The sequence below is a fragment of the Ascaphus truei genome, chromosome 5, assembly GCF_040206685.1.
Source record: "Ascaphus truei isolate aAscTru1 chromosome 5, aAscTru1.hap1, whole genome shotgun sequence".
Lineage (NCBI taxonomy): Eukaryota > Metazoa > Chordata > Amphibia > Anura > Ascaphidae > Ascaphus > Ascaphus truei.
In genome coordinates this window covers 197,753,656-197,779,786 of record NC_134487.1, presented here as the reverse complement: position 1 = coordinate 197,779,786, position 26,131 = coordinate 197,753,656, and the positions used below count along the sequence as shown (strand labels likewise).

Below are 26,131 nucleotides of genomic sequence, written 5' to 3'. Positions count from 1 at the left end.
CGGTCTCCACAAGGCTTCTTTTGGCTTGGAGTCACTTAGATTTCTTAGGACATAGGATCTTGAGAACTTGGAAATCTTGGAAAAAACACTGAATCACTTTAGCTACTAACTTTTTTATAACATTTGCAAAGTCAGTCCCACAGCATTACAGCCAACCCACAATCGGGGGAACTTCATCTCTAGCCACTCGCACACTTTTCCAGGTTTGTGAAGCCTGGCACCCGAGCTTCAGCATGGCAACGGAGCATGTGCGAACAATGCCATCTTGCCTATTTGTCATGCACCCCCTCAGGTGCCTCTCAGTCTAGGGAGGTGACTGTTTGCCACGAAAACCTGTCTTCACACAATCATCTTCACACAATGGCTTTCACATCCTTGGCAGCTATTGTCACTTTGATCTAGGGACCTAAGATTAGACTCACTGGCACCAAAGCCCCAGGGGGCCAGGAGAGAAAGTCCTTGCTTTATGCTTCATGTATAAAGTCAATCACATTTTTAAACACTGCTCCTTAGTAAAATATACTCTTAAAAATTTCAACTTTACTTCTAAAACTCTCACAGCCTTATCTTAATAAAATCCTGCTCAGTTTTATAAATGACTGTAGCATCCCTGACCCCCTATACCAGAGCAAGGCAACCATAATAACATGCTTCATACACTTTATTAAAAATATCCTAAGTCTTTTTGTTGGAGGGTGGGTGGAGGGGAAACTAAACAGTTTTTTCTTCCCAGCCACATCCCTGACACTCTGCAAACAGACTTCTTATTTTAATAAAATTCTCTCAGCCTAATCCTTGGCTGGTGTATCCACTAAACTCCTTATACCAGAGTTAGGGTGACCTGGGCAAGAACTGTGCAGCCCGTCCTGTTCTATTAGGGACCAGGGCCGCCAACAGAAATCGTGTGGCCTGGGACCAACATTTTAAGCAGGCTCCACTCCCCGTGCCAGCGGTATTGCCCGCTGACCCCCCCATTTCAACCTCACAAGCCCCCTCTCTTTCCCCTCTCCCTCCCATGTATTTCTCTTCCATCCGTCTCACCCCCTCTCACTCCCCCCTCCCATGTATTTCTCTCCCTTCTGTCTCACCCCCTCTAACTCTCCCCCCTCACATGTATTCCTCTCCCCTGTGTTTCACTCTTCTCCCTCTTTTCCTCACTCACCCCCTCTCTCCTCTCCCTCCATCAATTACCCCACGCTCACTCATTCCCTCCCCCCCACAAGATATATACCAAAAACATCCCACCCCCAATGCAAAAAACTTCCCACCCCCAAATACATTAAAAATAATCCCCACCCCCCAAATATATACAACCCCCCCCCCAAATGCATACAATAAACCCACCTACCCAATATATATAAAAAAATCAATACATATAACCCCTGTGACAGAAACCAGGGGATGGTAATAAATTCCATATATAGGGCTCCCAGGATACTGAACAGTTTCTATCCTGTTTAGGCTGGAAAGTGCAGCCTCATAATACATGCACTCCATCCCACAGTTTGGCAAGTGCTGGAACTGAGGGATGAGGGATCCAGACCAGAGTTTGACTGCTGCCTGATTTCTGTCACCTGTCCTGCTAGTTAGAAATCAGGTATTTAAGACTGATTTCCTGGTTCCTCTTCCCTCTCCCCCAAGAGCCTGGAGGCAGGAAGGCTGCTGGAAGCAGAAAGGGGAAAAGCCTCTCCCCAAACAGGTTAAATCATTCTGCTCCTTTTTTCTAAAACTGCAAAGTTCCTTATTTTTGTTGTTGGAAGTGGAAAAGCCACTCCAACCCTGAGTCAGGGAAAACCTTAGTTAAGTTATTCCTCAGGTGAGCAGGCTTTTGTTTTGCTTGTGTTTCTTTTGTATGCACTGTGGCAGTCTCAGTGCCTGGGACTGAATAAACCAGGCATAGCCTGTTTAAAGGAACAGCACGTTACGCCTCGTCATTTAACCTACCCTAAAAGACCGTGTTCTAACAGTCCCGGACAGACGGCGGAGCCCCGGAGTAAGCCGTTTGTCACAAACCCCATACATATATATCTTACTGAGAATGTGTGTGTGTGTGTATATATATATAGTCAAATAAAGCAGTTGGCACTCTAATAGGTGCTGGTAAGCCACAGGTGCATGTCCCATATAGATAATATAGTTATTCTTTACCATTCCAAGGTCTGGTAAGCAAGAGACAGCACTCAATATAGAAGTATCAAAAAGTGTATTAGTGATAGCAAAAATATATCCAGAAACCCAACGTTTCGGTCCTACAGAATGGGACCTTCCTCAGGGGGAAACAAAGGGAGAATGACACAGATCACCACATATATACACATCAAACACTGAGAATCAATTAACCAATCACCATCACCCAATTAAAATAAACACAAAAAACCTGCAGTTCTGACGTTATGTGTTGACTAAGCTTACATAAGATACCTCCATATTGCTTACAATGACATCATTGTTGAAACGCGTAGGGTATTATTGCAGAGAGGATCACAAGAGTGAGAGGACTGCCGTTTTTTCCTAAGATTGCTAGATTGCTAGAGCCGGTAGCCAGAAAGTGGAATCGGCTACAACGTGGATGGTACATGGGACGGAGTCATTCCTAAATTGAAATCTCGCGCAACGAGAGCTAAACACCCCCACGTGATGGGGAAGCGGCGAGTGAGGTCGGTAAGCAGGAGGAAAGCTGCGCGTCTGGAGACGCTGAAGAATTCCTGTTTGGAATTCCCCAGATGGGTACAGTGAAGAGGGGTGAGATGACAGGCGGAAGGAGAGGGAGGCTAGCCCCTTCCCCCATCTCTCCCCCTCCCTCGCAATTGCGTTTTACATTACTGCACCGCTAGCAAGCAGGTTTGCCCAAGACCCACCACCCAGAAAATCATCATAGCGTGTAAGGTGCACAACTGAGATTCATATTTACTATACACCTCACGTGTAAGGAACTGTGTCTAAAGGATATAGTTAGTCTTTTTAAACACTTACATTTTTCATTGAGACATTATCTCCATATACAGCTCAGCATCAGTGATCCTCTCTCAATGACTGCATCATTTGCATGTTTTACTATGGTTGTACACCAGTTGTTGGTTACATACGTTTTTAATAAATATTCAAAAGATAATATCTTTCTTAGCCCAGCACTAATTATAACTACCATATCAAGCCTGGGTATTTGATATACTAACCAGGGGTTTGATCATTATACTCGCAATATTGTTCACAAGCTGATTGAGATCGAATATTGAACATAGAGACAAGTATATTTAAATTCCAACCAGCTGTGAGTGTCTCTCTGTTCAATTTATGGTGTGGGATACACAATTTACAAAAAAAAAATTCCCCCTACCTGCATGTTTTTATTTGTGCCTAGATCATCTATGCCAATTCTTCAATCTTGCTGTGGTGGGGTTGTGGACCTAATTGGCTGCATTATAAACAGGGAAAGGTAGTCACTGGTAACACCTCCTCCAGTCTTATATATTGAGTCACTGCTGTCAGTATATTGTATTGATAATACAATTTTGTTTGCGCTTATTGTTCTTTTTCAATATATATATGTATGTATATATATATATATATATATATATATATATATATATATATATATATATATATATATATATATATCACCGAAAAATAAACAACCCTCCCGAATACATATAAAAAAAAACAATACATATAACCCCCATACATATATATCTTACTGGAAATGTTTGTGTGTGTGTATATATATGTGTGTGCGTGTGTGTGTATATATATATGTATATATATAGGAAAGACAGGGTTGCAGACCTGTCTATGACATGCAAATGAGCATACAGTAATATTTACAGTTGCTATATGCTTTACTGTGGAGGGTTTTTGTCACATTTTTTACCCACCATAACCTTAATAATTGTGGTATATATATATATATATATATATATATATATATATATATATATATATATATATATATATATTAGAGAAAAAGAGAAAAGAAGCGCCCGATCCTTGTATAAAATCAGATAAACAAAGTTTTAATATCTCATGGACAAGACAAATGCACACTTACAATTTGTCTGATAAAATAAAGCATGTTATGGGACCTGCCCATGCACCAACTGAGGACTCCTCGGTCTCTTCTTTGTGTGTGAGTGTCAGTATTGGCTCCAAAAAGGATGTTGCTGTCAGCTGCTGTCTCCAGGGCAGTAATCCTTAGTGTTTGTGAGCACTCAATCTCCACATGCAGCCGCCATTTAGCCTTTCTTCTCACACTTGAAACCGGAAAAAAATCTTCAGGCAAGTCCTTGCCTCCTCACGCTGGTGCTGGGAGCTGCCCTGTCACCGTAGGCTCACTGCCAGATATCCCTACGCGTTTCTTCCGACTCTGCGGATTTCATCAGGGGATCCCATGTGGAGATTGAGTGCTCACAAACACTAAGGATTACTCCCCTGGAGACAGCAGCTGACAGCAACATCCTTTTTGGAGCCAATACTGACACTCACACACAAAGAAGAGACCGAGGAGTCCTCAGTTGGTGCATGGGCAGGTCCCATAACATGCTTTATTTTATCAGACAAATTGTAAGTGTGCATTTGTCTTGTCCATGAGATATTAAAACTTTGTTTATGTGATTTTATACAAGGATCGGGCGCTTCTTTTCTCTTTTTCTCTAATAGGTACTGTGGGAGTTCGGTGAGCCCAAAAAGAAGCAGCCTGGACCTTTTGCAAATCAACTTATCATGGACACATGTGGACTTAAGTATTTTTAATATTCACTGCATTTATGGGTTCATAATCGTGTATTGAATTTTTCATTGCTTATCACATGAACCCATTTTTATATTTGCATTTTTTAGTTAAGTCCCAGTGACACTCAGTGTCATTTTTACCTACATTAATTGGCAATATATCTTTTTTATTGCTTTTTTTTTTTTTTTTATATGTTATGCACACTTCTTTTTTGCTTTTGTGTTTTTATCAAATAGTCACTTTTAGTTTTTCCTGCCAGAATACATTTAGTTATTTTCACACCACTGTTTATTGGGCATATTTGTCTGGTGCAAATTCTTGCCACATCTATCAGGGCTGCAGCAATTTAGGTGTAGTGTGTGAAGGGCGCTGTCTATATTTTCTGTCACATATATATATATCTATATATATATATATATATATATATATATGAACAAAAAAGAAAAAAGTAGCGCCAAAAGGTGTTCAATAATGTACCAATAATTGACCATAAATATTAATATATAATATTCCTAAAAAATTATAATTAAAAAATTAATTAATTAATAGCAATTCATAATTACAGCAAGCAGCATTATACTAGACTAAACATATGGATAAACAAAAAACAAAATAAAAGTCCAATGTCCAAACACTATGATGAGTCCTGACAGATAGCACCAGAACAAATGTACAGATCCCAGGGGTCCACGGCAGCTCTCACATGGAATAACCAGCTCCACAGCAAATTCTATAGAAAAAACAAAACAGAGAGCGCACGCCCCATAGTGTAACACTGTAACATTTAATAATGGGGAAGGGTGGATGGAGGGATTAAAAACACTCACAAATTAAAGGTTAATATTAGGCAGTATGTGATATATAATCACCACCAGGCATGTCCAAGCTGCAGCAGGGAGTCCAAGATTCGCTGGAAAAGGTCACTCAAACAGCGCTGTCCTTCCGATTCACTTGAAATCTTCCAAAGTCATCTGGTATCAGAGTTAGCCTTGAAATCAATACATGTGCTCCCCGGCCGTAAAGGAGCACACAGCGTGATGACGTAGTGTCGTAAGGTACGTCCCGTTTTTTTTTTTTTTAATATATATATATATGAACAAAAAGAAGATAGAGAGCGCACGCCCCATAGTGTATTATTGTACATTTAATTGGAGGGGGGGATGGAGGAGGGATTAAAAACACTCACAAAGTAGAAGTAAATAACAAGCAAATTGTGATAAAAATCACCACCGAGGCAAGCACCATCCCGTGTCACATCTGCAGTCCAACAGGAAATCTTCGAACGATTCACCAGATAGTGTTCATCCTCTGAACGATCAATGAAAGTCCTCCACGCAATGTGGTATTAGAGTAGGGCCTCAATGAAACACCATACATGCTCCGGCCGTAAAGCGTGCATGTAGCGTGATGACGTAATGTTGTAATGTACGTCCCTGACGCGTTTCGTCACAATAATGCAACTTTATCAAAGGGAAATAACAAGAACAGTGGTGGCTGTATATACATACCAGAGTGCCTCAGTTGATTAAATGTACAATAATACACTATGGGGCATGCGCTCTCTTTCTTCTTTTTTGGTGAGTTGTCCCTGTTCCATTCCACACTGGATTTCATTGCAAACTTTTAGCAGGGTAGTTACGGTGGTGTGTCTGGTGCGAAAGCCAGATTGGAATTGGCTAGGGAAATTTTGTCTTGGTATAGTAATCGCTTAGTTGGGAGTGGACACATTTTTCCATGACTTTGGATAGGATTGGGAGAAGGGAGATTGGCCTGTAGTTTGAGACAGTGTTTTTGTCCCCACTTTTGAAGATTGGGACAACTCTAGCAGTTTTCCAGGTTTTAGGGATATGGCCTGCAGACAGGATGGAGTTTACTATGGAAGCAATTGGTTTGGCAATTGCTGGGGCACCAAGTCTTAGGAACCTAGATTGTAGTAAGTCAGGTCCACATTGGCTGCTTAGTTTTAATTTGAGGAGAGCTTGTGTAATCTCCTCTTCGGATACTGGGCCAAATCGAAAATTGTGGGCAGTGTTGGGAGGGGGTGGGGCTATATAGGTACTCCCAGGATGAGATTCAGGTTTGTGGTTTGGGTTGCGTTTCGCTAATAAGTTAGTAGCACACCCCACAAAGTAGTAATTGAATGCATTTGCAATGTCGGTAGGGTTAGTGATATTACTTGGCTGTTGATGGTTACAAGGCTGGAATATGTTGTTGATAACCTTCCAGAAGTTAGCTGGGTTTGATGTATTCTGGAGGAGATTGTCAGAGTAATATTGTGCTTTTGCATGCCTTGTTTGCTTTGTGCACATGTTCCGCAGGCATCTGTAGTGATTGAGATCCTTGGTAGTGCCAGTTACTTTGTGGCTTTTCCACAAGGCATCCCTGAACTGGTAGAGTGCTATAAGGTCAGGTGTTACCCATGGAAGGTGGGCACCCCGTACCCTTATTCTGCGTTGTGGAGCATGGGTATCACAGAGTTTTAAGAACTCGGATTCAAAATAATCAAGTGCAGAATCAGGGTCGGGAATTAAATGATTCTGTGCCAAGGGCAGTTGGTAAGGTCAGCCAGAAACTGTTGTGGGTTAAAGTTTCTAAATGTTCTAGTGAGGAGAACTTTAGGGCTTGATTGGGGCGGTTTAATTTTCCTTACACAGTACACTATTGCATGGTCACTGAAAATGTCAGGAAGGAGGATTGGATTCTGCTGGAATTTGAGGAGAGTATACAGTCAAGCAAGGAATAGTTGTGCGATTTTAGGTTTGTCCATGTGGGTTGGGAAATGAGTTGCGATAGGTTAAGCGATTTGATTTGTATCTGGATTTTGTGGTTTTTAGGGTCAAGCCAATTGAAGTTAAAATCCCCAAGAACTAGCAGCTCTCTCTTTTCATTCAGAGAGGAAATGGAGCCAAGAAACTGGGTGATATCAGTCAGGGATTGTAGAGGGGCTTTAGGGGGGCGGTAGATGCCAGCAAGCAAGATGGGCTTAGAAAAGGGGAGGCATATTCTGCCAACTAGGATTTCAAAAGAGGATGGGCTTGGGGGGCAATTTAACAGTGTAAATTGTAATGTGTCTGCAATATAAAATAACACCCCTCCTCCTCTCTTTGACCTATCTGTCCTAGAAATGGAGTATCCCTGAATGGCAATATGTGCATCAGGGGTTTTAGAGGTTTGCCATGTTTCTGTAACATTGGAATTGGTTATTCCATTTGAGAGCAGCCGTGGACCCCTGGACCCTGTACATTGTTCTGTTATACCTATCAGAACTTATTCTAGGGTTTGGACATTTTCACTTGGACTTTTTTATTATTTGATTTTATTTTGTGTATGCATGAATATTTTTAATTCATGCATTTAGAGTGTATATTCTAGTTTGCTTGATATTATTATAATACAATATTTGAAATTATTTTATTTTTTTCACATTTATATAGGATTGTTTGTAATTATTTGTGTATTGCACATGGTAGAATTTTATTATTATTACTTACTAGTTTCACAAGTGGCGCTAGTTTTTATTTTTTCGTTTGTCAATATATATATATATATAGATATATATATATATATATATCTATATATATATAGATATATATATATATATATATATATATCTATATATATATAGATATATATATATATATATAAACCATACGATACCGTTTGAAGCACGAGATCAGGAGACAGCACTCTGGTAAGTTTGATCACAAGTTTTTGTATTGAAAAAGACACATATGTGTCTTTTTCAATACAAAAACTTGTGATCAAACTTACCAGAGTGCTGTCTGCTGATCTCGTGCTTCAAACGGTATCGTATGGTTTATTATTGCTTTATGGGACAAGCACCCAATTTTTTCTACTTGCAAGTGGAGTGCCGGCTGCTTCTGTGGATTCTATATACTATATTCTATATTCTATATGTATATATATATATATATGTATGTATATATATATATATATATATATATATATATATATATATATATATTTATATTTATATATGTATGTATATATATATATACATACATATATACATACACACACACATATATATATATATACAAATAGATTTTACCAGATGGGGGTCTGCGAAAAACGAGACAGCACACAGCCAGGGAAATCCAGAAAAGTTGTATTCAATAGAAATACATGGCACTGCATCCAACGTTTCGGTCATCAAAGTGTGACCTTCCCCAGGCACGTCCCTGAGGAAGGTCACACTTTGATGATCGAAACGTTGGATTTCTATTGAATACTACTTTTCTGGATTTCCCTGGCTGTGTGCTGTCTCGTTTTTCCCGGACCCCCATCTGGTAAAATCTATTTGTGTATGTGCATATATGGGACAAGCATCAGTGGATTATATGTTTACAGTGTGCCAATTGCCCTCTGTTCTTGTATATATATAAATATATATATATATATATATATATATATATATATATATATATATATATATATATATACACAGTGGTTGACAAATCACCAAAAAATCTACTCGCCACACAAAAAAAATCTACTCACCACCTAGTACCAAACGTGTGCTGCTTGGGCCAATATTTACTCGTCCGGGGGTTAAATCCACTCGCCCGGGGCGAGCAAATGTATAGGTTTGTCGAACACTATATATATATATATATATATATATATATATATATATTGTGACAAACGGCTTACTCCTGGGGCTCCGCCGTCTGTCCGGGACTGTTAGAACATGGTCTTTTAGGGTAGGTTAAATGACGAGGCGTAACGTGCTGTTCCTTTAAACAGGCTACTGCCTGGTTTATTCAGTCCCAGGCACTGAGACTGCCACACGGAATAGAAAATAATACATAAGCACACAAAACCCTGCTCACCTAAGCAATAACTTAACTAATATTTTCCCTGACTGGGATTGGAGCGGCTTATCCACTTCCAACAACAAAATAAGGAACTTTGCAGTTTTAGAAAAAAGGAACAGAATGATTTAACCTGTTTGGGGAGAGGCGTTTTCCCTCTCTGCTTCCAGCAGCCTTTCTGCCTCCAGGCTCTTGGGGAGAGGGGAGAGGAACCAGGAAATCAGCCTTACATACCTGATTTCCACCTAGCAGGACAGGTGACAGAAATCAGGCAGCAGACAAACTCTGGTCTGGATCCCTCACCCCTCAGTTCCAGCACTTGCCAAACTGTGGGATGGAGTGCATTCATTCTAAGGCTGCACTTTCCAGCCTAAACAGGATAGAAGCTGTTCAGTATCCTGGGAGCCCTATATATGGAATTTATTACCATCCCCTGGTTTCTGTCACATATCCTCCCCCCCAGCTCAGACCTCGAGGGATGAGCGACCATGGATATTAGGGTGTGCATCCTTGACAACCCATCAGCATTGCCATTTTTGTGCCCTGACCTGTGCTCCACAGAAAATTTAAAGGGTTGTAGGCTTAGGAACCACCTGGTCACTCTAGCATTCTTCTCTCTGTTTTGACACATCCAGGTGAGGGGTGCATGATCTGTGACCAACCGGAATTTTCTCCCCAACAGATAGTATTTGAGCGTCTCTACAGCCCACTTTATTGCGAGACACTCTTTCTCGACTATGGAGTAATTTTTCTCCTGGGGATTTAGTTTCCTACTTAAATAAAGGATGGGGTGCTCCTCACCTTGAGACTCCTGGGAGAGTACAGCGCCCAGCCCTACCTCAGATGCGTCGGTTTGGACTAAAAACTCTTTAGAGAAGTCAGGTGTGACCAACACTGGTTGGGCACAGAAAGCTTCTTTCAGGCTTCTAAAGGTCTGTTCGGTTTCGGGGGACCACTTTACAATTAGCGGCCCTCTTGCTTTTGTGAGGTCGGTTAGTGGGGTTGCCTTAGTTGCAAAATTGGGAATAAACCTTCTATAGTAGCCAATTAATCCCAAAAAGGTCCTTACTTGTTTTTTTGTGTTTTTTTGTAACTGGCCTTGGCCAATTTTGTATCGCCTCTACTTTGAGTGTTTGGGGTTTGAGTAAACCTCTGCCAATAGAATACCCCAGATACTTGGCCTCCTCCAGACCAATAGTGCATTTAGCGGGGTTAGCAGTTAGTCCAGCAGACCGAACTGCGCCAAGCACATCTTGGACCTTTGGAAGGTGGGATTGCCAATCTTTACTATGGATTACCACATCATCTAGTTAGGCAGCAGCGTACCGAGCATGTGGCTTTAAAATTTTATCCATCATTCTTTGGAATGTGGCGGGAGCTCCATGTAAGCCAAAAGGAAGCACCCTATACTGAAAGAGGTCATCTGGGGTTGAGAAGGCTGTCTTTTCTTTTGCTCTTTCTGTGAGGGGAACCTGCCAGTACCCTTTTGTTAGGTCTAGGGTCGTGAGATATCGGGCTTTGCCCAGTCTCTCTACCAGTTCATCAACCCTGGGCATAGGATAAGTATCAGATTTTGACACAGCGTTTAGTTTACGGTAGTCATTGCAAAACCTTGTTGTACCATCTGGTTTTGGGACTAAAACTATAGGGCTGTTCCAACCACTTTGGGATTCTTCAATTACACCTAGTTTTAGCATTTTTTAAACCTCTAAACTTATAGCCTCCCTTTTGGCCTCTGGGATTCGGTACGGTTTAAGGTTAACTCGGACCCCCGGTTCAGAAACTAGGTCATGTTCAATTACGCTAGTTCTACCTGGCTTTGTAGAGAATACTTATTTTTTTCTTCTCACTAGGTTCTGGACCTCTCGTTTCTGATGAACGGACAGTGTTTCAGCTATGCTAACCTCTGGGTCATTTTCTCGATTCTCTGACGGACCTGGGGGTACTAGGGTTAACAAGACCTCTCTATCTTTTCAGGGCTTAAGTAGGTTTACATGGTAGATTTGCTCAGGTTTCCTCCTACCTGGCTGTCTCACCTTGTGATTTACTTCTCCCACTCTTTCTAAGACCTCATATGGCCCATGCCACTTAGCAAGGAATTTACTCTCTACGGTGGGAACCAGAACTAGCATCCTGTCGCCTGGATAAAAAATTCTGACCCTAGCACCCTTATTATACGTATTCCTCTGTTCCTCTTGAGCTTTTTCCATGTGTTCCCACACTATAGGTAGGACTGCAGCTATGCGGTCCTGCATCTGGGCAACATGCTCTATTACACTTCTGTATGGGGTAACCTCGTGTTCCCAAGTCTCTTTGGCTATATCCAGTAAGCCCCTTGGGTGTCGGCCATACAATAGTTCAAACGGGGAGAAGCCTGTGGTTGATTGGGGAACCTCCCTAATGTCAAATAACAGGTATGGTAACAAACAATCCCAGTTTTTCCCATCCTTATCGACCGCCCGGCGTAACATGCTCTTTAAGGTTTTATTGAACTGTTCCACTAAACCATCTGTTTGTGGATGATAGACTGAGGTTCTGAGATGCTTGATTTTTAGGAGTTTACATAACTCTTTTGTTACTTGGGACATAAATGGTGTTCCCTGGTCAGTTAAGATCTCTTTAGGAATTCCGACCTGGGTAAACAGAACTATTAACTCTTTTGCTATGTTTTTAGCAGAGGTGCTACGTAAGGGAACTGCCTCCGTATATCGGGTGGCATAATCTAATATTACCAATATATGCTGATGTCCCCTAGCAGATTTTATTAGGGGTCCTACTAGATCCATAGCAATCCGGTCAAATGGTACATCTATTATGGGAAGGGGTACCAATGGGCTACGATACGCTTTGAACGGGGCGGTGATCTGACATTCTGGGCATAAGGAGCAATAATTTGTCATTTCTGCCAGAACCCCAGGCCAATAGAAGCTTCGGAGAACCTTTTCTTTTGTCTTTTCCACCCCTAGGTGTCCCCCCAACGGTTGACTATGTGCGAGGTTTAATACTACATTACGGAATGTCCGTGGTACCAACAATTGTTTAGTTATAATGGATTTCCTCCTATCAACCCGATATACTAGGTCATTTTCTACCTCGAAGTAGGGGTAGGCAAGTGACCTATCTGGTTGGCCAGGGGTACTATTCTGGTACCGTATATTCCCCCTTGCTTCGGCTAATGTGGGGTCTTCCCACTGGGCCTTCTTAAAACTCCCAGGACTGACCTCTAGGTCAGCGAAGGTCTTACCCTGTTCTGGAGTGGTAAGCGCCTGTTCAACATCTTGATTTGGGGTATTCCCTACCAAGGTAGTCATGGGAAAGGGAATTTTACAGCACTCTTCCTCTTTCCCCTTTTTATTTGGGCCCTCATCACCTATATTTCTGAAAAAGGGAAAGGATTTGTTTCTTCTGTTACTTCTTTATGGTCCGCTATTGAACTCTGGGCGCTATTCTGAGAGGAGGACCACATTTTTAGAAAATGGGGAAAGTTGGTCCCAATTAACACATCATGTTCCAGTTTGGGTACTATACCAAACTCTGTTTCAATAAGAACATCAACAGTGGAATTTTTCGTGATTATCCCCATGTATACAACAAATTGCCACTCTTTGTGAACTGTTTACCTGTTTTTTCCCAATGGGCAACAGGTATTCGGACACTAGTGTAACCATACTCCCAGAGTCAAGAAGTGCCCGAACCCTCTTACCATTTACCTTTACAAATGCCCAGAGATGGTTATACAAGGGGTCCTCTGGGCTAGGGCCCATACATTGGGACCCCAACGAATAAGGTTCAACGCTGTTGTATTGCATTGGTTCAGCATTTAGTGGGCAGACTTTCGCGGTGTGGCCCCTCTCATAACAATTTACACATTTAGGTACATGGTCTGTGTCCCACTTAGAGCCCTTTTTCGGCTCACCATGTTGGCTGCTGCCCTTAGTATGCGAGCCACTGTTGCTGGTGCTGTGTGAAGGCGGTCATCGCTCTTCAGCCCCCCTTAACCCTGGTACCCTTTTACCGTCTCTGGAAAAGTCCTGGAACCTTGGGTAGTGGGGATGCTCCATGACTATGGGTTGCGGGTGCTCTTCTGCTGCATTGTACCTTTCTACGAGGGCCACCAGCTCGTCTGCATTGTGGGGGTCACTCTGACTGACCCAACGACGTAGGGCAGAGGGAAGTTTCCTCAAGAACTGGTCCATGACCAACCGTTCCACGATGTGGCTTGCTGAGTTGATCTCGGGTTGTAGCCACTTCCGAGCGAGGTGGATGAGGTCATACATCTGGCTTCGGGTGGCTTTATCCAATGTGAAGGACTATGCGTGGAACCTTTGGGCGTGAACAGCCGTGGTTATGCCGAGACGGGCGAGGATCTCGAACTTCAATTTTGCATAGACGTTTGCTTCGGCTGGCTCTATATCAAAGTAAGCCTTCTGGGGTTCGCCGCTTAAGAAGGGTGCGATTAGACTGGCCCACTCAGCTTCTGGCCATCCCTCTCTCTGTGCCGTGCGTTCAAAAGTGAGAAGATAGGTTTCAACATCATCCGAGGGCCCCATCTTCTGAAGGTAGTGGCTAGTCCTGGTCATTTTCTGGACTGGGGCTGCCTCTGCCAGTGGAGTCTTAATGATAGTCCCTCTCAGGACCTCGAGTTCCTGCTGTAAGCCCTGGGCGAACCGTTGTTGCTCCTCTCTCAGCAAGCGGTTTGTCTCTTGCTGGTTTGCATTCGCCTGTTGCCGGTTTGCATTAATCTCTTGCTGGGCTATTAGCAGCTGTTGCTGGGTTGCATTCGCTTTTTGCTGGGCAGCATTCGCCTCTTGCAGGGCTGCATTCGTATCTTTCTGGGCAGCGATATTGCGTACCAACGCACTCACGACGTCTTCCATCTTGTTTGGGGAAAAAAAACTTTTTCTTTTTTTTTAAAGTTCTTATACCCGCAGACATTTTAGTGTTCTGCCTGCATTCTCCACCATATGTGGCAAACGGCTCACTCCTGGGTCTCTACCGTTTGTCCGGGACTGTTAGAATACAGGGGGCTATGCACTAAGTTCATTGGCTTTGCGTTTTGATTTGGCTAAAAAGCAGGTTCGTTAAAAAGTGAGGCCGGGGATGCGATGCACTAAGGCCTTGAGGCCATTTTTTAACGTACCTGCTCAAAATAGCTCAAAACAGCCACAGTGTTCGAGTTGCTTTCCCCCCCCCCCCCCTGCTACCGTTCTAAACCTTTCAGTTCGCTAGCTGATAGAAAAAAAGCTGCATGTAACATTTGCATGGAGATTTGCTATCTCCATGCAAGACTGCTACAGGCGATCGTACACTAAATAAATACATTTTAATACTAGTGTACATGACCAGGGGGTCTCCCGAGCTGAACCACATTGGTTTAAGGTCCGAGGACCCCCTACTTCACGAGATATAAGCCCCGTTATGGGGTGCCGGTATCCCCTGCAGTTTAAAGCTCCCGCGTCACGTGACCGGGTTATTTACATTCTGCAGGGGATACCGGCACCCCATAAAGGGGCCTGTATCTCCTGAACTAGTGGGTCCTCGGACCTGAAACCAATGCGGTTCAGCTCAGGAGAACCCCTGCACATCTACACTAGTATTAAAACATACATAACAATAAACAATAATTCATTACCGAAGCGGCTATCCGCTATGGTAATGAAGCAGCATTAATGTATTTTAAATAATAGGTTGCGGGAGCAGGGGGTCCCCTGAGCTGAACCGCATTGATTTCTGCCTCAGAGACCCCATGCTTCCCGAGTTACAGGCCCCGGTATGGGGCATCGGGTGCCAGTGCCGCCGCCATCTTTACAGCGTCCAAGACGCGACGTGGGCTCTATAAACATGGCGTCCGCACTGGCACCGATGCCCCAAACCGGGGCCTGTAACTCGGGAAGCAGGGGGTCTCTGAGGCAGAAATCAATGCGGTTCAGCTCAGGGGACCCCCTGCTCCCGCACACTATTAATAAAAATACATTAATGCAGCTTCATTACCTTAGCGGATAGCCGCTAAGGCAATGAAGGGGTTAAGGCACATTAGTATGTTTATTGGGGACAATTGCCCCCAATAAACAACACACATCCCCCCCTCCCCCTAACACATACAGTACTGTAATGGGCAAAATTACTATTATCCACATATGGATAATAATGCATTTGCCCACTTTAAAATACATATAAATTACAATGAATACAGTCAAAACATTTAACACTTACGTTTTACAGGCACCCACGATGAAGGCCGTCTTCATCCTCATCTTCATTCTGCCCATGCCCCTACGGTGCTGCAAAACATGCACAACAATTACAATAGCCAATGTAATGTCCCCTAACCCCTTAATCACCATAGCAGTTATTAACCGCTACAGTCATTAAGGGGTTAACCCACCCTCACCCACCACTCGGGAGGCCTACATACCCTCCCACACTAACCCCCCACCCCGTGAGGCCTAACCACCCTCACCCACTACCCACAAGGGAGGCCTACCCACATACCCTTGGGGCCAATACACCCCCCCCCAACAAATACAGTACAATAATGTGCAAAATAACTATTATCCAGATATTGATAATATATTATTTACCCATTATGAAACACATAAAACATCCACAAATCAAAACATGAATTTTTAATCTTAAAATCACCACATCGCATGTTAAAATAAATACAGCAGCCATTGCAAATATAAAAAACCAAACTGCAGCTACACAAATGTCTATGAAATGTCACACAATTGCATTGAGTGTGTACATGATGCAATTAATCAGTGCATCATATAACACTATGCAAAATATATGTAACAATAAAATAAACTATGAACAATGTCCCCTAACCACCAATGCCATCATGAAAATCAATTAGAAACTAACCAACATCAATACAATTAGCATCAATCAATTAATCCATTTCCTCAAACAATTAAAATACAATACAAATCAATTATACAATTCCCTATTCAATTGCTAAAGCCAAACCATTGCCAAAACAATTCTAATTTAAAGTAAGCACCATCATTCTAATATTACTACCATAAAGAAGCCATTTGCTAAATACAAATTACATTATTCACAACAATGACAAAATAAAGATGCTAAATACATTATCCATACATGAAAAGAACCTAAACATGAGCCAAACAATCAATTATTATCCCTGTATGTCTATCCATACAGATAGATAAACATAACATACAGGGGCAATAATACAGCATCAAATACAATGCATTTACATACAAAATTCACATACAATACACCCATTCATTGTCCGTGAATGTATTATATACATAGATACATTAACGGGCATTAAATGGGAGTGAAAAAATAAAAGACATGCATGAAAAATCATAAAAACCTGTAAAAGTAAAAATAATAAACTTTTATTTTGTTTACTCACCATTAGATGTCCACTCTCCGAAATCTAAGCGACCCAGAAGCACAGGAACCAATCCACAGGTAAGCCATAAAATAAAAAAACCATAACAAATCCACGTCTGTGTCTTCTTTCTTCTTTGGGGTCTTCTTCCATCTTCTTCCATCTTCTTCCGGCTTCTTCCGTCTTCTTAGGCCACGCCCTTCTTCTCTTCTTAGGAGGGGAGATGTTCCCTCCTCGGCGACTAGCTTCAAAATGAGGTGACATAGGCTTTTATAGGCCTATGACGTCACATTTTGGTCAAATGTTTCCCACGATCCTGATTGGGCCGTGAAAAACATGTGATTTGGCCGATGGAAAAAAAAATGATGACGTAATTTAAAGGCAATGAAAGCACAGCCAATCAGAATGGCTTTGCTTCAATTGCCTTTAAGATGATGTCATTAAAAGAAACATGGCCGGTCTCACATGGTACGGTAGCCAATCAGAGCTTGGGAACTCCATCCCAACTCTGATTGGCTCTAGTAGACCATGTGACAGAGGCTTGGGGGAGAACGGATGTGACGTCTTTGAAAGCCTGTCACATGGTACTAGAGCCAATCAGAGTTGGGATGTATTTCCCACGCTCTGATTGGCTACCGTACCATGTGAGACCGGCCATGTTTCTTTTAATGATGTCATCTTAAAGGCAATTGAAGCAAAGCCATTCTGATTGGCTGTGCTTTCATTGCCTTTAAGTGACGTCATCATTTTTATTTTTATCGGCCAAAACACATGGTTTTCACGGCCCAATTATGACCGTGGGAAACATTTGACCAAATGTGACGTCATAGGCCTATAAAAGCCTATGTCGTCTCATTTTGAAGCTAGTCGCCGAGGAGGGAACATCTCCCCTCCTAATAAGAGAAGGATGGCGTGGCCTAAGAAGACGGAAGAAGATGGAAGAAGATGGAAGAAGACCCCAGAAGACCCCAAAGAAGAAAGAAGACACAGACGTGGATTTGTTATGGTTTTTTATTTTATGGCTTACCTGTGGATTGGTTCCTGTGCTTCCGTGTTGCTTGGATTTCGGAGAGTGGACATCTAATGGTGAGTAAACAAAAGAAAAGTTTATTATTTGTACTTTTACAGGTTTTTATGATTTTTTTGCATGTCTTTTATTTTTTCACTCCCATTTAATGCCCGTTAATGTATCTATGTATATAATACATTCACGGACACTGAATGGGTGTATTGTATGTGCATTTTGTATGTAAATGCATTGTATATTATGCTGTATTATTGCCCCTGTATGTTATGTTTATCTATCTGTATGGATAGAGATACAGGGATAATAATTGATTGTTTGGCTCATGTTTAGGTTCTTTTCATGTATGGATAATGTATTTAGCATCTTTATTTTGTCATTGTTGTGAATAATGTAATTTGTATTTAGCTAAAGGCTTCTTTATGGTAGTAATATTAGAATGATGGTGCTTACTTTAAATTAGAATTGTTTTGGCAATGGTTTGGCTTTAGCAATTGAATAGGGAATTATATAATTGATTTGTATTGTATTTTAATTGTTTGAGGAAATGGATTAATTGATTGATGCTAATTGTATTGATGTTGGTTAGTTTCCAATTGATTTTCAGGGTGGCATTGGTGGTTAGGGGACATTGTTCATAGTGTATTTTATTATTACATATATTTTGCATAGTGTTATATGATGCACTGATTAATTGCATCATGTACACACTCAATGCAATTGTGTGACATTTCATAGACATTTGTGTAGCTGCAGTTTGGTTTTTTTACATTTGCAATGGCTGCTGTATTTATTTTAACATGCAATGTGGTGGTTTTAAGATTAAAAAATCATGTTTTGATTTGTGGATGTTTTATGTGTTTCATAATGGGCAAATAATATATTATCCATATCTGGATAATAGTTATTTTGCACATTATTGTACTGTAGCTGTTGGGGTGGGGGGGGGGGGTGTATTGGCCCCAAGGGTATGTGGGTAGGCCTCCCTTGTGGGTAGTGGGTGAGGGTGGTTAGGCCTCACGGGGTGGGGGGTTTGAGTGGGAGGGTATGTAGGCCTCCCGAGTGGTGGGTGAGGGTGGGTTAACCCCTTAATGAATGTAGCGGTTAATAACCGCTATGGTGATTAAGGGGTTAGGGGACATTACATTGGCTATTGTAATTGTTGTGCATATTTTGCAGCACTGTAGGGGCATGGGCAGAATGAAGATGAGGATGAAGACGGCCTTCATCGTGGGTGCCTGTAAAAGGTAAGTGTAATATGTTTTGACTGTATTCATTGAATGTTATATGTATTTAAAATGGCCAAATGCATTATTATCCATATATGGATAATAGTAATTTTTAGCATTACTGTATAGTGTGTGTTAGGGGGTGTATTTAGTTAGAATTGTTGTTTTTTATTTTTGGCGGTGCAACATTGGTACCGCAGGCCCGCGGGTACTCCGGGACTCCCGCGGGGACCCCGGGACAGGTGCGGGGACCCCCAGACTCCCGCAGGGACCCTCGCACTCCCGCTGGGACCCCTGCTTGGTGAGCCGGGGACCCCCGGATCTCCACGGGGTCAGCAGGGGACACCGGCGTGACCCCCGGGCTCCGTCGGGTCCCTCTCGGGGTCAGCCGGGGATACCCGCCGGCCTGCTGTATGGGTTTTGCGCATGCAAAAATAAAAAGCCAGAATTTTTTCTAAGTCCAGATTTCTTTGCGTCTACTCTGACCTGACGTGTTCCAATCAACGCAACTTTCGCGTTTGCTAAGGTTGCGTTGCTTAGTGCATCCCGTTAAGGGCAGAATTTCACGCAAACAGGGCTGCGATCGAGCAAAGTTGGACTTAGAAAAAATCCCATGCCTGTTTGCGTTGCTTAGTGCATCGGGTTGAGCCAAAAATCACGATCGAAGAGCATTTTGCGGTCTAAAAGTGACTTATCGGAGTTTAGTGCATAGCCCCACAGTCTTTTAGGGTAGGTTAAATGACGAGGCATAATGTGCTGTTCCTTTAAACAGGCTACTGCCTGGTTTATTCAGTCCCAGGCACTGAGACTGCCACACGGAATACAAAATAATACATACAGTAAGCAAACAAAACCCTGCTCACCTGAGCAATAACTTAACTACTGTAAGGTTTTCCCTGACTGGGATTGGAGCGGCTTATCCACTTCCAACATCAAAATAAGGAACTTTGCAGTTTTAGAAAAAAGGAACAGAATGATTTAACCTATTTGGGGAGAGGTGTTTCCCCTCTCTGCTTCCAGCAGCCTTTCTGCCTCCAGGCTCTTGGGGAGAGGAACCAGGAAATCAGCCTTACATGCCTGATTTCCACCTAGCAGGACAGGTGACAGAAATCAGGCAGCAGACAAACTCTGGTCTGGATCCCTCACCCCTCAGTTCCAGCACTTGCCAAACTGGGATAGAGTGCATGCATTCTAAGGCTGCACTTTCCAGCCTAAACAGGATAGAAGCTGTTCAGTATCCTGGGAGCCCTATATATGGAATTTATTACCATCCCCTGGTTTCTGTCACAATATATATATATGTACACCAAGCAGGGCGGGATTGGGAGCGGGACTAGGTGGCGAGTAGATTTTTTGGTTCGGCGAGTAGATTTTTGGGTGATTTGTCAACCACTATGTGTATGTGTATATATATATATATATATATATATATATGACAAACACACAAAAAGAATGTTGCTTACACTACATATATATGTGGAAAAACCAGACCCAATAAGTAATATTGACTATATTGACTATCTTGGAATAAAAAATAAACCAAGTAAGCCTGAGTAAATGGGAAACTGTAGGTGCTAGGGGATAACAATAATATTGAACACACAAAAGACTAACTCCATGAGACTGACTCCATCATCATCACTATATGGCAGCTGAGTATCATTTTCTCTGCTATCTGGAGTCATTATCTCCTATGGAACCCTTACTCTAGGTTGTTTCATTTGTGCAAACAGCACTGGCTTTTGTGATTCTACAGCCATGTGTCTTACTTGCTTTTGTGCAGCCATCACAGGCATTGCATGCATCTTTTTTTGATTTTGATATTTTGTATTGCTGGTCAGGGTTTGAGTCTTTGTTTCATTTTGTCTCCCCTGTGCCTCCCCCTTGGTTTAAGTTATTATTTTTCTTATGTACATCATTTTTGTATATAGATTTATTTATGCCATACCTTTCTTTATGCCCTTAGCTTAGTTATCTACCTTTTTAGCTTACAGTAGGTCTTTACCAGGGGTATTTTGAAATATTCAGCTTTCTTTGTGTCGCTTTATATAGTTATCAGGCTCATTGTGCAGACACATTTTTTGCTTTTGATTTATTTTTCAGCAATATTGATTTTTGTAAATTTTAGTCAGTCACAGTCTTTTTGTATTTTTTGCTGCCCTTAGTGTGTATATGTTTTTAAATGTTACTGTTCTTTTTGCTCGCTATTAAAATCTATTCATTTTCTATTCTGACTTTAGTTTCCTGGTCTTTTGGTATTATGTTATCAGTTATTTTGTGGTATATTTAGAGTGCTGCTTTCGGGGATTGTCTTAGTCTTTTGTGTGTTCAATATATATATATATATAACAAAACAAAAATTAAGGAGCGCCTATTATTACAACCTGCCTAACTGTGAGCAAGTTAGCTACTGTGTTGAGACAACCTATGGGGTGGCCAGAGGGGGTTATAATTATAAAATGGATCCTATGTTATAGGGGTAACACATGTTAAGTAAATTTAACTTTAATGAAAACTACTATAAAAAATGTAATAAAAAAAAAATATAAAAATATATATTAAAAAATACATACTACCTCACACACCCCTCTCCCTCAATCCTCACACTACCCTCTCCCTCCTACCTCCTCAATCTCGCTGATAAGTAATAACAGACACAAAAATCCGACGTTTCGATCCCCAGAGGAATCACGTCACAGTCCCGGGAAGAAGATCCCTCTGGGGATCGAAACGTCAGATTTTTGTGTCTGTTTCAATGCATTATTATGCTGACTTATCTCTGAATGCTGTCCCTCTTTGCTGTTCTGCTGCCCTGCTGCCCTGCTGGATGGTAACGTACTCTTTACATTATTTATGGGTCTCGCACCAGGCCTTTCGGGGATTGTCTTAGTCTTTTGTGTGTTCAATATATATATATATATAACAAAACAAAAATTAAGGAGCGCCTATTATTACAACCTGCCTAACTGTGAGCAAGTTAGCTACTGTGTTGAGACAACCTATGGGGTGGCCAGAGGGGGTTATAATTATAAAATGGATCCTATGTTATAGGGGTAACACATGTTAAGTAAATTTAACTTTAATGAAAACTACTATAAAAAATGTAATAAAAAAAAAATATAAAAATATATATTAAAAAATACATACTACCTCACACACCCCTCTCCCTCAATCCTCACACTACCCTCTCCCTCCTACCTCCTCAATCTCGCTGATAAGTAATAACAGACACAAAAATCCGACGTTTCGATCCCCAGAGGAATCACGTCACAGTCCCGGGAAGAAGATCCCTCTGGGGATCGAAACGTCAGATTTTTGTGTCTGTTTCAATGCATTATTATGCTGACTTATCTCTGAATGCTGTCCCTCTTTGCTGTTCTGCTGCCCTGCTGCCCTGCTGGATGGTAACGTACTCTTTACATTATTTATGGGTCTCGCACCAGGCCTTTCTGGATATCTACATTGGAGTGCTTGCTGATTTTTTACACACACATATACATATACTGTATATATTTATTATATAGAAAGATGAACAGCCGGCACTCCAATGAAGCACAATAGGGTAGGTGCATGTCCCATTATAAGTAGATAAACATACGATACCTTTCGCACGGGAATCAGCAGACAGCACTCAGGTTAAGATTTGTAGAATATATATTGTAGAAAAGACACAAATCATCAATGTTTCGGACCCATAAACGGGATCTTCCTCAGGGTAGCACTTTGATGAATACGTATGCTCATGGGAGATATGTTAGTTCAGATGCTTAGTATTAGTAATGTTTACAGATCCACGGTTGTATTTTTTACCAAGGTTTTGTAGTAAGGTTTTTATTAGGGCTATTATTTATGTTTGTATATTATATATAGCCATGGTTGTTTTTTTATATGTATATACAGTTGTGTGAAAAAGAAAGTACACCCTCTTTGAATTCTATGGTTTTACATATCAGGACATAATAACAATCATCTGTTCCTTAGCAGGTCTTAAAATTAGGTAAATACAACCTCAGATGAACAACAACACTTGACATATTACACCGTGTCATGATTTATTTAACAAAAATAAAGCCAAAATGGAGAAGCTATGTGTGAAAAATTAAGTACAACCTTACTGCTTCCATAGGGATTAAGATGCTAAGTAGCAGACAGGTGCTGATAATCAAATGCCCTTTATTAATTGATCATCAGCAAGTGTGACCACCTCTATAAAAGCCGAAGTTTTAGCAGTATGCTGGTCTGGAGAATTCAGGTGTGTGTTAATTTCAATGCCAAGGAGGAAAGACATCAGCAATGATCTTAGAGAAGTAATTATTGCTGCCCATCAATCTGGGAAGGGTTATAAGGCCATTTCCAAACAATTTAAAGCCCATCATTCTACAGTGAGAATGATTATTCAAAAGTGGAAAACATTCAAGACAGTTGCCAGTTTTCCCAGGAGTGGACGTCCCAGCAAATTCACCCCAAGGTCAGACTGTGCAATGCTCAGAGAAATTGCAAAAAACCCAAGAGTTATATCTCAGATTCTACAGGCCTCAGTTAGCATGTTAAATGTTATAAAGTTCATGACAGTACAATTAGAAAAAGACTGAACAAGTATGGTTTGTTTGGTAGGGTTGCCAGGAGAAAGCCTCTTCTCTCTAAAAAGAACATGGCAGCACGGCTTACTGAAGGTTTTCAAAGTTGCATCTGAACAAACCACAAGACTTCTGGAATAATGTCCTTTGGACAGATGAGACCAAAGTGGAGATGTTTGGCCATAATGCACAGCGCCACTTTTGGGGAAAATGAAACACAGCATATCAGCACAAACACCTCATACCAACTGTCAAGCACGGTGGTGGAGGGGTGATGCTTTGTGCTTGTTTTGCAGCCACAGGACCTGGAACCTTGCAGTCATTGAGTCGACCATGAACTCCTCTGTATACCAAAGTATTCTAGAGTCAAATGTGAGGCCATCTGTCCGACAGCTAAAGCTTGGCCGAAATTGGGTCATGCAAAAGGACAATGATCCCAAGCCCACCAGCAAATCTACAACAGAATGGCTGAAAAAGAAAAGCATCAAGGTGTTGCAATGGCCCAGTCAAAGTCCAGACCTCAAACAGATTGAAATGCTGTGGATGGACCTTAAGAGAGCTGTGCATATACAAAGGCCCACAAACCTCAAGGAACTGAAGCCACGTTGTAAAGAAGAGTGGGCCAAAATTCCTCCACAACGATGTGAGTGATTGATAAAGTCATATAGAAAACAATTACTTCAAGTTATTGCTGCTAAAGGTGGTTCTACAAGCTATTGAATCATAAGGTATACTTAGTTTTTCACACATGGCTTCTCCATTTTGGATTTATTTTTGTTAAATAAATCATGACACAGTGTAGTATCAATGCACTCGTTGAAACCCCCTGGAGATAAAGTATCCAACATATAGATCCAAAAGGTCTCTCTAAGACAGAGCCTCTTGAATCTATCCCCTCCCTGAAAGGAGGAAGGAATATGTTCAAGACCCATAATGGTGAGGGTGGCGGGATCCTTAGAGTGCACCTCTGCAAAGTCTTTTCAGGTTTTATTTGATATTTTTCCAGTGTTTGCACTTTTTGCCTTTTTTGCCTTGTGTTTTTTCCCAGTGTTTCCCATTCCTTATCCACTTCCTCTTTCCTTGTTGTTATATATGTTGTTTGTTTGTTTGTTTGTCTAGATTGAGTAATATTATCATGATCAGCTACTATACTTCTACCTCATACTATTATTCACCCATTTCCAACACTTATCAATACTGTAGGCGCTGTGATTTTATGTGTTTTGTTCTTTTTTTATCAACTTTTATCACAGCTGCCCTTTATAGAGTTAACATCATTGTATACCATTTATTGTGTTAACTTATATTTATTGTTGATTTAGGAACAGGAGCTTGTGTAGATTGTTTAAATTATTCAACATGATGAAATCTAGTGATGAGAGGTTGGCTAGGCGCCATGCCTTTGCGCAGATTGAAAGCAAGGCTGCTGGTAGTGAAGCAGGGATGGATATAGACATTAAGACACAGTTCTGATAGATTTAAGTTATTCATGGATCTTAATAAGTTTATTAGAAAAATTACATTAAAAAGATATTTTAGTTTTAAAGACATATGTGGTAGACCAGCACCTGAGTTTAATACTCAAGACGTAGATTGTATACAGGCACTTACCTATTTGCTTAAACAATCAGATCCTGTGTCAATGCTCTCTAATCCTAATGTGGAAGAGCATTGTTATGTGGAGTTTATACTAGAACCTTTATGTATTCGGTTTGACTCTTCGGTTCACAATATATTGCCTATTGGAGATACTGTAAACTCAAGTTCTCCTAGTGAGTCCCAGTATTCTATTCACCCTAATTTCTCTCAAAATTCAGGTAGTAATCTTAATAGTGGAGAGTGATCTTCTTTATCTATTATCAATCCTTTGGAAGTAGCTAACATCAAACATTCATCCTTTGGCCCTAAATCTACTTTTTTCCCATATCAATCCAAGGGTAGTTTTGTAGATACCTTTTATAATCTGGTTCTACAAGATTTGGAAGAATTATGCTCCAAACGAAATTTGTCTGGTCCTGAAGTATTTGCTCTAAAAGAATTTAGAGATCTATAACACATTGTTATCAGACAGGCAGACAAAGGAGGGGGGATTGTGGTACAGGATAGGGATTCATATGTACTGGAAACCCATCAACTCTTAGGGGACAATGAGTCCTCTCAGGTGTTGATGGAAGATCCAACAGATGAATTTCAGTTCCTGTATTTAAATTTATTTACGGAAGCAGAAAACTGTGGGGTTACTGACACCTCAGAATTCAAGTTCCTGTACATTAAGCATCCCAAAATCCCTATCTTCTCCCCCACCTCCCCAAAATACATAAAAGTCTTGTTAACCCACCTGGGCGACCGATTGTGTCCAGGGTGGAATCGA

At 41.3% G+C, this 26,131-nt stretch overlaps 2 protein-coding genes across 2 annotated transcripts in view; both read left to right on the top strand.

Annotated features, from left to right (window-relative positions):
- The window catches only part of LOC142495722 (zinc metalloproteinase-disintegrin-like cobrin), a 1,243,131-nt gene that overhangs the window by 110,096 nt on the left and 1,106,904 nt on the right, over positions 1 to 26,131 (top strand). The window lies entirely within an intron of this gene.
- Positions 1 to 26,131, top strand: part of LOC142495724 (zinc metalloproteinase-disintegrin-like VLAIP-B) — a 383,444-nt gene that overhangs the window by 163,896 nt on the left and 193,417 nt on the right. The window lies entirely within an intron of this gene.